The following is a 14,316-nucleotide window of genomic DNA, read 5'->3' as shown; positions in this document are numbered from 1 at the left end:
CCAATGTGCAAAGAGAACAAACAGCTATGTGTGTAATCTGATGTACATGATAGTATTGGGAATTTAAGGCAACTGAAAAAGCAAGTTTTACATACTTCGTCCTAGACAGCAGAAACACCTACATCCGTAACCTGATTTATATAACAAGATACATTTTTCAGTCACTAAAAATTAACTACACCAACTATCTCTAATAATCTTTGCAGTTTTAATCTAAGATCCAGATTAAAACAATTTCTAAGCAGCTTGATATTAAAATTGAGAATAAAGTTATTTTAATTTTAATGAAGTCTGACTTCTAAGTCCCATGGAATTTATTTGTCTTCAAAGCAAGGTATCAGCTATGCTTTTATGAACTCCTTTGGAGTAAAGGAAATGAAATATCAAGAATTTAAACTAAACTGAATTTTAGCTACAGCTTTTCTCTTTCAGTGAAAAGCAATAATCATCCGTTTTTATTACAGTTTTGTCCTTCACATTCCTCTACTCAGGATGATTCAGGAAACACTAAAGTTGCTTGTTCCAGTACATGCAGTACCCACCTGACATTGTTCTGGCTCACGACAGTACAAAGAGTTCCATCAAGGCATTTAAAAAAAAAGACTTGCCAAAACAAACACGGTGGCTCAAAACTGTACTTGCCCTCTTTGAATGTTGATATGCATCATTATTGTCAGTATATCAGCAAGAAAACATTTTTTCTTGCTTCCCACAAGAATCTTAATATATGCCACTTTCAGATAGTATGGCCTATAAAAATGCTTGTGGCTTTACTGTCAAGATTTGATTAATTGTAACCCTAACCAAAGGGTTCATCTATCTGAACAGAGGGCACACTCAGGGGTGGCAATGTATAAAGAAAAAAACTAATAGCATGTTGCCTAAGTAACCAAATAAAGAATCTCAGCTACATTTACAATTTTTGACTCTATAAAGTCTTATATCCCTTATGTAAGGCTTGAATATCTTGAACTCATGCAACCACAAAGGATTTTCAACACCTCAGGAAGGGTCTCAAAAGAGCCTGCTGAAGTCATTTGATCACATCTGAAGGAGTTTTGAAGTCACAGTAGCAATTCCACAAAGACATCTAACCAAACATTTTTATGGTGTTACTGGCTGTAATCTAAGTACTACATTAAAAATCCACACTGCTCCTGCTAGTGAGATCATTGAAACATTTTTCAGAAGCCAAACATTTTTAATTTTCTCTGCAAATCCTGAACAAAGGCTACAGTATTATCTTCTAGATGCGTATCTATTCCAGCTGAGCTTTATCGAGGCTGACATTTCAGGATCAGGACAAACTGCTCAAAGACTGCCCAAACATCATGGTCTGAACACTCAAGTTCAGAGCTGCCACAGCACCTCTCCAACCAGAAGCACACGTTCAGGTCATCAGAGTCTGTTCTGCATTTTATGTACCCATCTTCAAACCCCGACACAAGCTTTCAGTTTACTTTAGACCACTTGATTCTCACCTCTCCACATCTCTATCTCCCATTTAGGCAGTTTCAATTAATGTTATTTATCTGGATCTTGCTTGGTTTTATTCTGTATTAGTGAGACAGGACATAAACCCTCACAAAGCTTGCAAACAAGTCTTCGGGACTCTAAAAACAGTGGTTAGAATCTTAGCTGTAATTGAGAGAGAAGCTAGCTAACAAATAATGTTTTCTACTCTCAAGCATTACTCCAATCTATTCCTGGCACTGTAAAAGTGCTATGAGAACATTCTTCTGCCACATTGCAGAAGCTGACAAAAACAGCACAACTTTCTTCTCCTGTGGTAATCACCAGAGCAAAACCCCAGAGAGGGGGGTTGTGACTGGTGTTATACTGACAGCAGTCTTCTCTCAGAAGACAAAAGATCATGCTGTTCATGGATGTTCCTATATTCACTTGCATAACGTCTTGCATTCAGGCAGAAAGGCAACTTGGCCCAAAAGCTACTTTGGCTTTAAAATGCATCTGTTTAACTCTAGTTAAAACCAAAAATTGTCAAAACAATGCCTCATCCTCTATCTACTTTAAAAAAAAAACTATCCACACTGACCAGTGCTAAACCTCACCTTTCTAATTCATGAAAATCGATGGAAATGCTGAAATTATGCTGCTATGTCCATTTGACATGCGGTCCTGACATCACAAAGACCTGTTTTCTGCTCTTATTTAGATCCCTAGACAACAGTTTTCTCTTATTTCAAAGTGACCAGAAATACTTATTCATATCAGAACAGTCACCGTAAACCATTCCAAATACATGGGAATTAATAAAAAATTACACAGATTAGTAACAGTATTGTCGTGGGGTGACAGCCTTTATCCCAATATCGTGTGTTGTGTCTGGCCTTTCTTCCCCCCCCCCCCCCCCCCCCCCCCCCCCACCCGGCCGTCTTGCTGCGGCGGGGGCGGGGAGGGTGAGGGTGACCGGGCACCTCGGCTTTTGCTTTTGGCTGGCTGCTGCTGCTGCTTAGCTTGCTGGCTGCTTTTGCTTTTGCTTGCTGCTGCTGCTTAGCTTGGCTGGCTTGCTTTCTTTTGCGCTCTTTTTTTTTTTTTCCTTTCCCTCTTCTTACCCTCCCCTGAAGATACCGTACCGGCTCCGGACCTGACCTGGGACGTCCAGGACCCCCCGGAGTCTGCGAGAAGAAGATCAGCGCCCTCCACGACACTGCCTGGTTTCTTTTTCTTTCTTGTGTTGGGGAGTGTTCCTTTGTTACTTGTTATTAAATAGGTTTTATTTTCCACTTTGCTCCTCCGAGGAATTCCTTCCCGAACCCGGTATTGGGGAGGGGTGGTTGGAGGTTGTTTTAGGGGACTCCCTTTCGGAGATTTCCCCTAATTGTCCTAAACCAGGACAGTTAACTTTTTGGTGCGTTGGCCGGGAAACGGAGGCCAAAGACAGTGGAAAAAAAAACCCTATAACAATAATATTTTTTGGTTCTGGTTGTTTTGTGGGCATATTGGTTATTCATAATGTCATTGGGGTGAAAGCCTGCCGGTATTTCTGGTCCCTAGGGGTGTTTGAAGTTTTATTAACCTTTGTGGTCCCTAGGGTTATTTCCTTACCCAAAAATAGCTCTGGTGTTATCCCTAATAAGTTATTTTTGTAGGCGGGGGAGCATTAACCAGAATAGTTATTGGGCTGGCCTTATGTGTGATGATTGTCGGGGGTTTAAAATGCTGGACTTTGTTTCAGGAATGTATAAATTGTTGACCTGGCTGTGTACTCAGTTTGTTTGGGGAGAAGAAGAGGAAGGGGCTTTTCAGCTTTCGTCTTCCTTCTTCTCCCCTGAATTGTTGACATCTCTATTAGGAAATATTGAATTCCCCTGAGTTTAAAAGAAACCATCTTCTGGCATTTAATTTACTAAGCCTTTTCTATACTGTCTGGAGTGTATATAAAATGAAAGCTGAGATTTCGAGAGGGGTTAGAGAGACTCCTGATTTGGGAGTAAAACAAAGCAGGAAAAATCTTGACTGGAGTGGGAAATGGGAGGATATGGGCCAGGCTTTAAAGGAATTTTCTCATCCTATAGACTGGGACTTCCCATCTGATCAAATTCAGAACCCAGTCGAGGTGGCAAAGTATTTGAGGGAGAAGTGCCATGGTAATACTAAGGAGGAAAGGATCACTGCAGTGAGCTGGGCCTTGGCGTTTGTTTACCGTACTCTGTTAGATACTGTGGAGCAGCAGATAGCAGAAAGGGAACAGGGAGATAAGTTGGTTACTATCCCAGTGACCCAGGCTGCAGCTAACATCCCAGGCTCCAGGCTAGCAGCTGAATCAGACAATAGGCCTCAACCCATGGCTGTTGCAGCTAATACAAGAGGTGGGAAGTGGTAAAAGCAAGACCGATCGAAAGGTGGAGGATGATGATGATGATGATGCCGGGAGAAGGACCCTCACCAAAATCAGAGGCCACATCAAGGGGCACAGGTTCTGGAGCCAATACTGACTCCGTTTTCTCTGAAGGGACCCAGAGGCTTAAGAAAGGATTACAGACGGCAACCTGACGAATCTCTAATTAGTTGGATTAGTCCGCCTCTGGGATGCTGCAGGGGAGGTTTACGATGTTGGATGGTACTGAAGCGAGGGCATTTGGGATCCCTGTCACATGATCGCCTGTCATCGATCAAGGTTATGATGATGAGCAGGGCTAAGCCCTCACAGCCTCTGGGAACGGGTCCTGGATAGTGTAGCCCAAAGATACTTATGTGCAGATGATCTCTATATACAGCAGACACGTTGGAAGACCCATAGAAACAGGGAATCCAACGCCTGAGAGAGATGGCGGTGGCAGAGCTCATTTCTCAGATGATATAACAACTAGGGATCCGGGACCTGGTACCATGCACACCTGTAATGTGGAGGAGGAAACTTGTGCGACTTGGGCCACCTGAATACGCTTCTGCCCTAGCAATAATGAAGCGGGATGATACATATGAGGACTGTGCTCGATATGTCAAAGAAGCTTCGAGCGTATGCAGATTCTGTGCACGGCCCAACTCATGCCAGAATTGCAGCAGTGGAAACTCGACTGCAGAAACTAGAGGACAAAATAGAGGAGAATCATAAGAAACTCCGGGAAGAGATTAAGGAGGACCTTATTCAAATCTCGGCTGTACAAATTAGAAGCCCTGGTATCCAACGTTGGCGCTCCTTTGATGGGCAGAGAAGGTACGCCCCACGGGCTGAGTTATGGGCCTTTCTGCGCGAGTCTGGAGAAGACATGAGGAGATGGGACAGAAAACCCACCGCTGCTTTGGCACAACGGGTGCGTGATTTGAAGGAAAGAGGAAGTATCAGCAAAAAGAGAGCAGCTCCGGTTGCTCGTAGCCGAGATGTTAAGTATGATGATGACAATGACATGTCCGATCCCCTTGAAGGAACTTCTAAGGCATACGCCCAAGGAAAGAAGGACAATCTGGCTTAGAGGGGCCCTGCCTCTAGCCAGGAAGAGGCACGGGAAAATCGGGTCTTTTGGAAGGTGTGGATCAGATGGCCTGGCACATCAGAGCCACAAGATTATGAAGCGTTGGTTGACACTGGATCACAGTGTACCTTGATGCCATCGGAACATGTGGGGACAGAACCTGTTTCCATTGCTGGAGTGACGGGGGATCACAACAGTTGACTTTGTTAGAAGCTGAGGTGAGCTTGACTGGGAAGGAGTGGCAGGAACATCCGATTGTGACTGGTCCAGAGGCTCCGTGCATTTTGGGCATAGACTTCCTCCGGATGGCTATTACAAAGATCCTAAGGGATTCAGGTGGGCTTTTGGAATAGCTGCAGTGGAGATGGAGGGTATTAAACAATTGAATACCTTGTCTGGACTATCAGAGAACCCATCTGCCGTAGGACTCTTGAGGTAGAGGAGCAACGAGTGCCAATTGCCACCTCAACAGTGCACCGCAGGCAGTACCGGACGAATCGAGGATGCCGTGATTCCTATCCACAAAATGATCCGAGAGCTGGAGAGCCAAGGGGTGGTCAGTAAAACCCACTCACCCTTAACAGCCCTATCTGGCCTGTGCGAAAATCTGATGGAGAATGGAGATTGACTGTGGACTATCGTGCCTTGAATGAAGTGACTCCACCACTGAGTGCGGCTGTACCGGACATACTGGAACTGCAGTACGAGCTGGAGTCCAAGGCAGCAAAGTGGTACGCGACCATCGATATTGCTAACGACGTTTTTTCTCCATTCCTCTGGCAGTAGAATGCAGGCCTCAGTTTGCTTTTACATGGAGAGGAGTGCAGTACACCTGGAACCGATTGCCCCAGGGGTGGAAGCACAGTCCTACCATCTGTCATGGACTGATCCAGGCTGCACTAGAAGAGGGTGAGGCTCCAGAACATTTACAATATATTGATGATATCATTGTTTGGGGGAACACGGCAATAGAAGTGTTCAAGAAAGGAGAGAAGATCATTCACATTCTCCTGAAAGCCGGATTTGCCATTAAGAAGAGCAAAGTCAAGGGACCTGCCCGAGAAATCCAGTTCTTGGGGGTGAAGTGGCAAGACGGACGGCGTCAGATTCCTACGGATGTTATTAACAAAATCACTGCTATGTCCCCACCAACTGATAAGAAGGAAACGCAAGCTTTCTTAGGCGCTATAGGTTTCTGGAGGATGCACATCCCTGAGTATAGTCAGATTGTGAGACCCCTTTATCTGGTTACCGGAAGAAGAACGACTTCCATTGGGGCCCTGAGCAACAGCAAGCCTTCGTCCAGATCAAGCAGGAGATCGCTCATGCTGTAGCCCTTGGCCCAGTCAGGACGGGACCAGATGTGAAGAACGTACTCTACTCTGCAGCCGGGAGCCATGGCCTGTCCTGGAGCCTTTGGCAAAAGCTGCCTGGCGAGACCCGAGGCCGACCATTGGGATTTTGGAGTCGGAGCTACAGGGGGTCTGAAGATAACTATACTCCGACAGAAAAGGAAATCTTGGCTGCCTATGAAGGAGTCCAAGCCGCTTCGGAGGTGGTTGGTACAGAGGCACAACTCCTTCTGGCCACCCCGACTACCGGTGCTGGGATGGATGTTCAGAGGAAAGGTTCCCTCTACCCACCATGCCACCAATGCTACTTGGAGTAAGTGGATTGCCCTCATTACGCAGCGCGCTCGAATTGGGAAGTTAAATCGCCCTGGGATCCTGGAATAATTACAAATTGGCCCGAAGGTGAAAGCTTTAGTGTCGCAGATGAGGAGCAAGAGCCAGTGACCCGGGTTGAGGAAGCCCCGCCATACAATCAGTTGCCAGCAGAAGAAACACGTTACGCTCTATTCACCGATGGTTCTTGTCGCGTCATAGGGATGAAAACGGAGGTGGAAGGCAGCTGTATGGAGTCCCACTCGACGGGTCGCAGAGGCTACTGAAGGAGAGGGCGAATCTAGTCAATTCGCCGAAATCAAAGCTATTCAACTGGCCCTAGGTATTGCAGAGAGAGAGAGGTGGCCAAGGCTCTATTTGTATACCGATTCTTGGATGGTAGCCAACGCTCTATGGGGATGGCTGAAGAGATGGAAAGAGGCGAACTGGCAGCGCCGAGGAAAACCAATTTGGGCTGCGGAAGAGTGGAAAGATATCGCTACTCGGTTAGAGAAGTTACCTGTGAGGTTCGCCATGTAGACGCCCATGTCCCCAGGAGTAGGGCTAATGAAGAGCAGCAAAACAACCAGCAGTACATCAGGCTGCAAAGATAGGGGAGTTGAAGATAGACCTTGACTGGGAGCATAAGGGAGAGTTATTCTTAGCACGATGGGCCCATGATGCCTCAGGTCACCAGGGTAGAGATGCCACCTATAAGTGGGCACGAGACCGAGGGGTGGATCTAACCATGGACAGTATCTCTCAGGTTATCCGTGACTGTGAGACGTGCGCTGCCATTAAGCAGGCCAAGCGGATGAAGCCCCTCTGGTATGGGGGGCGGTGGTCTAAGTACAAGTACGGGGAGGCCTGGCAGATTGATTACATCACACTGCCTCAAACCCGCCAAGGCAAGCGCTATGTACTAACCATGGTAGAAGCCACCACGGGATGGTTGGAAACCTACCCTGTGTCCCATGCTACAGCCCGTAACACTATCTTGGGCCTTGAAAAGCAGGTCCTTTGGAGGCACGGTACTCCCGAGAGAATTGAGTCGGATAATGGAACTCATTTTAAAAACAATCTTATTAATACTTGGGCTAGGGAACATGGCATCGAGTGGGTGTACCATATCCCCTATCATGCACCAGCTGCAGGGAAAGTGGAAAGGTACAATGGATTGTTAAAAACCACCTTAAAAGCATTGGGTGGGGGGTCTTTAAAAAACTGGGAGCAGCATTTGGCAAAGGCTACCTGGTTAGTTAACACTAGAGGTTCCACCAACCGAGCGGGTCCTGCGCAGTCTGAGCCCCTTAATATAGTAGATGGAGATAAAGCCCCAGTGGCCCATGTCAGAGGTTTGTTGGGAAAGACAGTATGGATCAACCCTGCCTCGAGTACAGACAAACCCATCCGTGGGATTATCTTTGCTCAAGGACCAGGTTATACATGGTGGATAATGCAGAAAGATGGAACAACACGGTGTGTACCTCAGGGAGACCTGATTGTGGGATGAGACTCGATATGAATGTCATTGTTTGTTGAATGTGAGACAGAAGGAAACTGTAAGTGTCAAAGGTGTGAGCAAGTAAGATGAGAGGAATGCGTAAGTGTTAAAGGTGTGAGTAAGTGAAATGAAAGTTTTCATTGTATGTTCACGATATGGGATAAGGGGTGGAGTGTCGTGGGGTGACAGCCTTTATCCCAATATCGTGTGTTGTGTCTGGCCTTTCTTCCCCCCCCCCCCCCCCCCCCGGCCGTCTTGCTGCGGCGGGGCGGGGGAGGGTGAGGGTGACCGGGCACCTCGGCTTTTGCTTTTGGCTGGCTGCTGCTGCTGCTTAGCTTGCTGGCTGCTTTTGCTTTTGCTTGCTGCTGCTGCTTAGCTTGGCTGGCTTGCTTTCTTTTGCGCTCTTTTTTTTTTTTTCCTTTCCCTCTTTCTTACCCTCCCCTGAAGATACCGTACCGGCTCCGGACCTGACCTGGGACGTCCAGGACCCCCCGGAGTCTGCGAGAAGAAGATCAGCGCCCTCCACGACACTGCCTGGTTTCTTTTTCTTTTCTTGTGTTGGGGAGTGTTCCTTTGTTACTTGTTATTAAATAGGTTTTATTTTCCACTTTGCTCCTCCGAGGAATTCCTTCCCGAACCCGGTATTGGGGGAGGGGTGGTTGGAGGTTTGTTTTAGGGGACTCCCTTTCGGAGATTTCCCCTAATTTGTCCTAAACCAGGACAAGTATCAATATCCTTTGCAGCCTACATGAAAAACAAGGAGTTTGCAATACCATCTAATTTTTCCTCCAAGTTTGCTTTTTCTTATCTCTTTTATAATGGAGACTATTCTTCTAAATATCTCAGCATCATGAACTTTCCAGTCCTGTTTGCACAGTCACTATGAACTTTCCACAGTAACCAACTGGGTCATTCAGTACCAAAAACTCTCTCAAGGAACATTACGGATTTGTACAAGAGCAGCATGAAGGGTGCTTTGCTTCAGGGTCAAGGCAGAAGCAGTACTTGAGGCTCATAGTAACCGCAGTCTGCTAAGTCTTAGCAATTCAGATGGAACAATACATCTGTAGCACTAAAACTCCCTGTTATGGCAAACCTAGGCAACTCTGTCCATTTAAACTATCAATCACCAACCACTAAGCTTAGTAGCATCTGTATACACCTCTTCCTTCAGAAAGAAATGATGACAAAATGCTGGAGAGACTCTGCATGCAGTCACGGCAAAATATCTGTCATTTTCCCTCACCAAGATAGCAGTGGCTTCACCTAGAGTCAGTACTGATTAGTCCAAAGGAAAAGGACAGCCTAGCTGTCCAAAGTAAAGACAGGGAAGAAACAGTTTTATTTCATCCCTCTGCAAAGGTCCCACCACATTAATTCTGGTATTATTGATCAGCTTCTTCTAGCATAAATGTGAAAACCAAAGTAATTTACTATTTCTTCATGAGGATGATCAAAGAAAAATGATGGGTGGCAAAATTCTGGTGCTTTTTGGTAATAAAAATTCCTAGGAAGTACAACATGGTGCACCTGAGAATTACAAGTGAGATTAGCTAAACTGGACAGAGAACACTCCTTTTACCATCCAAATACCTGGCCACCACTGCATGAAGAAAAACGCTGTCAAGAACACAGAGGTGGGTAAAGGAGGAAGAGATCTGAAGATGCAGCAAGCATACATATGCCCTTCCTCATATATTGCAAGCCAAGAGCAAGCCCAAGCTTCTGCAGGAACAGTCAGCTCTCCCCTCCAGTGTAAGGTTTTTTGCGCATCAGCCACTATACTGCTTAAGAAACTACAGTTTAGGCTATCTCATGTTCCTCCTCTTTGAAAATAAGTCTCTTTCAACAGAGAATTAAGCAGCTCTTTTCCTCAAATGTTGGAATCTGAAATGTAGTTAATTCTCAGAACTTTGGGCTTGTAAGACAGAGCTTAGAATTAAACATTGGATTTGATCTGAGACTTTGGAAGAGACTTCTAAATTTAGGTGTTAGAAGTGAGAATCTGGATTTATAGTTTAAAGTAGAAGCACATTAAACTAAGTAGAGGAAAGTTTAGAGTTGTAGGGTATACAATATTGTAGGTTTGTGTGTTATAACATGATTAGTTCAGAAAGCTTACACTGTAGCATGAGTCTATGACAAAATATGTAAAGATTAAGTTAAAAGTATAAATAGCTTTATTAGTAGTGTTTTATTAGTTAATAAATTTTAAAAGATTTTGCAACTAGAAGTCTTGTGACTTTCTAAGCCATGTGGTGAGGATGTGAGCTAATTTCACCTTTCCTGCTTATGTAAAAGGTAAAAAAAATAGATCACGTCATCTAAAACAATTTAGAAGTTTTGTCTCTAACTTATTCAAAATTTTTTCCCAAATTCTCACAAACGCTTATCAGAGTACCAGACTCCTTGCATAATAAACTTTGAGTACAATTTTGGTACAAAATACACTAATGTAAATAAACAGCAGCTAAGCTGGTGGAGTAATGTTGGTGCAGCTACAATCAGATATTCATCTCCAGAACACCACTTATGCCCTCAAATGTCATCTCAAAGTCTACCAAAGTGCAAAAGGATAGCTCTGTTTCTTATAAAAATCTAAACACTCCAAGGAATGTAAATAAGGGATATTGTTAAAATGAAAGATCTAGTTAAAGCTATACATTTGTAACTTTAAAAACATCTCCCACTCCTTTCTGTATCAAAGGTTATAAATGCGTATGGGATGGCTGTTGCCATGGAAATATGCAGGCCAACATCTCTCTGTGGGAACCTCAAAGCTCCCTTCACTGTCAGGCCCCTTGTAATGACAGGGCCACATTAGCACCTTTGACTCTCAGAGGCCATTTATTGCATAGAGATTCCATGCACAGCTGGCTCCATTCACCTTCCACAGACAAACAGTAACTACTCCCGCTCAACTGCCTTTCTGCTGCACCCGCCCATTCTCCCAGGAACTGCTCCCAAACCCACTTCAGCACCATCTCTCCCTCACACTACAGCAAATTCATCTTCAAAGTATACCCCCCCCTCAGCAAACACTAATCAGAAACCAGATGTTGCACAGGCCATCAGATGCTCCACCTGATGAAGAGCATCATTTCATAATCTGCTGAGAAATTCTTTTTTCCAAAGCAATTGACATATAATAAATCTCCATCCTATTCCAGAAGATGGAAAGCAGAGCTATGAAGAAAAACAGAGGCAGACATGCAGCAACAGGAACTGAACTCTCATAAAAGCCAACAATTGAATTAGAGAACAGAAGACAGCTTCTGAATAATGGTTACTTTTACCTCTGATGGTTGTCAGTGCTAAAGAGGGAAAAAAAAGTTTTTAAAAATCTCAGTGGAATTCCTGGATATCAGCACGTACCATTTGATGCACAATCAATTTATGCACACAGGACCATTTCAAGGCAACTGCAAAACAGATGCCTTTTTATAATATTATAATATTATTTTAAATTCATTCCAAAGAGGAAAATTCAACCATCTAAGAATGTGTTTTTATCAACATCTTGATATACACATGAGCCAACATACACATTTATACAGTCACATGTTTGTATGAAGTAGATTTGTGTCACATACCCCTGACATTGGAGTAATAAATCCCTTAGACACATAAAAGATAAGATTCAACACACATTTAAAACAAATTTATCTACATATTTCAAGAATAAAACTATTTCTGTAGTATTCACCCTCATTAAAAATAGCTGCTCAAATACATTAAACAGCTAATATACCATGAATGTATACCTATGGGTTGGTTCTTTTATTTTTTAATTTTTTCAGAGAAAGGAAATTGTAGAGATAAAAGCTCCTAAGCCTATGGAAAAGTCTCACGTATTCACCACATAATCCTTCACAACTAATTCCAGTACAAGAGAAATGAAACTATATTCTACGTCTCACTTACCTAGAAGACAATCAGGGTGACCTTTCAAGGCAGTTTATCAATTTCACTGATGCTGAATAAAACCTAAGTAAGATTTAACTGAGCAGTAAATTTATTTCCAGAGGGCCAGGCACCCAAACATTTAGATTTTTAGCAATCCCAATAATTTAATGAAGAAAAAGGCAGTCACTCTCTCATCTAAATAAGATTAGATTTTAAAGGAAAGAAAAAATTAATTCCTACCACTGTGCAAAATACAGACACATTTTAATGGCTTTGCAGGGTTTTTTGCAGCTTTGCTTCCTTGGTGGGGATATTAATTCCAAAGGCACTTATTTTCTTTACACCTACAGATCTGATCAATGAATAATTTTCTGACAAATGGACACTTTAGGTGGGGTACATCTACAGCCATACAGAGATGGGGATCTGTGTGCGCATATATATGCACCTACAGCAAATCCTTAGTAATTATATGCAATTGCTGAGTGGAAAAAGGAATGCCTGAATTTCTTGCCTCCAGCCATTTCAGGCACTTTTACTGAAAAGAAACAACAGCTATATGGGAGGGGAAAAAAAAAAGCTTTGAGCACAGCATTGGTCCAGCAGACTCCTAAAGTCTGCAGACAACTAAAGCTTGCTACTGGAGGGTTTTGGTTTTGGGGGGTTGTGTGCATGTGCATGTTTTTGGCTGGTTTGGATCATTTTGCTATCTTGGGGGGATTTTGTTTGGTTTGGATTTTTGCCGTTGTTTTTTCGAGAGGTCAGGAGAGTATATTTGTGCAGGTCCCAATATTAGAGGGAAACCTCTGCAGGCATATGCCTGACCTCAGCTACATGCCACCCACACAAACCTGCTAGCAAGATGAGGGCCTGATTATCAACTTCTGTGAGCAGACCACTCTTCTCTTCTTAAATGCTTTGCAGACAGTTCTTACCATACTCAAACTAAGTATATATTTAGACAGCAATATCTCGTGGCTCACAGTGCAACGTCTGGCATGAATTACAGTCTACTGAGAACATCCAAGATGGGGCTCAGAAAGAAGGGCAATAAATATTTTATAAGATTAGGTTGAGAGAATATTGATTGTCCCAAAGCCTGTCATTGTATCAGCTGGACCAATGATCCCCCTTCCACAAACTGTCTTCCTTACATCCTCAGACAAACAAAAGGAGTCTCATCTGATTTTACTGAACAAATGTTCTGCTTGCATTAACAACTGGGATTTTGTTTCTTAAATGTGACTTAATAAATATTCTCTGAATAAATTCAAGCATTACTAGATGAGGTGAAAGCACAGAGAAGAGTATATGTAAAATACTGTACTGACATACATTCTTACAAGTTACTCTAATTCTAGCAAACAAACCAGTGTTATCCATGGGAATACAACAGTCCCAAACACACGGTATGGCCAGTTTAGTCTTTCCTACTGTCACAAGAAATGATCTGCAAACTAGAAAAGTAAAGTAATGAATGCATTTTATGGAGATAAATTATGGAATTAACTTTGTCCTCATACAAACTTTGACCAGTCTGTATCATGCACAGCAAAACAAACAACAGTTACTTCTAAAGTATTCCAGAATTATGAGTTTAATTACAACAAGCCTAACCAATGTCAAGCACAACTTCAATGACCTGATTTAAGACATCAATTCAATGTGCACTTTGTTTTTTAAAAAGTCTATATTGCTCTATTCTCCCCAAAACATATAAAATTTACACAGAGAAAATTCACATAAAAATCCAAGAGCTTCCACATCTCTAAGTCTCTTCCCCAATCCTGCATTGTTTTTCCAGTAACACACAATCGTAACTCATTATCTCTTTCAGTGGAAATAAGAACAAAAACATTCTATAAAAACAAAAAGCCTCCACATTTCTATTCATCTCTTTGTGTATTCAATGACAAAGTTCATACAGTATCATTTGTTTATAAAAAAAAAAAGCACAACTGAGCATATCCTTATAAATCAATTATTTGGGGCAAGAAGAATGCCTGCTTTATATTGGGAGAAGGGAAAAAACCCAGAAATACTGTTAAAGGCTGGCTGTGAAAACTACTCTTCAACAAAGCAAGAACTATAATCACGTTTCATGCATTCTTTCCCCTACTACTTGGCTCTGCCATTTGCAATGTATGCAAATCTGTATGGACCTGGAGGTTTTACTCAGGCACAGGGAACTCCAGCCTCCCCACTGTCTTGCCTTGCTGCAGTTCTGTCAGACCTGCTTTAGGTTCCAGACAACCTTTGGTCTCTCTGCTGCACACCAGCAAAGAGCTAACCAAGTCTGTAAAAG

General features: G+C 43.2%; 1 protein-coding gene across 5 annotated transcripts in view; it reads right to left on the bottom strand.

The window, feature by feature from the left end:
- SEMA4D (semaphorin 4D) overlaps positions 1-14,316 on the bottom strand; it is a 90,542-nt gene that overhangs the window by 70,976 nt on the left and 5,250 nt on the right. The window lies entirely within an intron of this gene.

This window comes from Serinus canaria, chromosome Z (genome assembly GCF_022539315.1).
Source record: "Serinus canaria isolate serCan28SL12 chromosome Z, serCan2020, whole genome shotgun sequence".
Lineage (NCBI taxonomy): Eukaryota > Metazoa > Chordata > Aves > Passeriformes > Fringillidae > Serinus > Serinus canaria.
The sequence above is the reverse complement of the archived record's forward strand: the minus strand, read 5'-3'. Positions and strand labels throughout refer to the sequence as shown.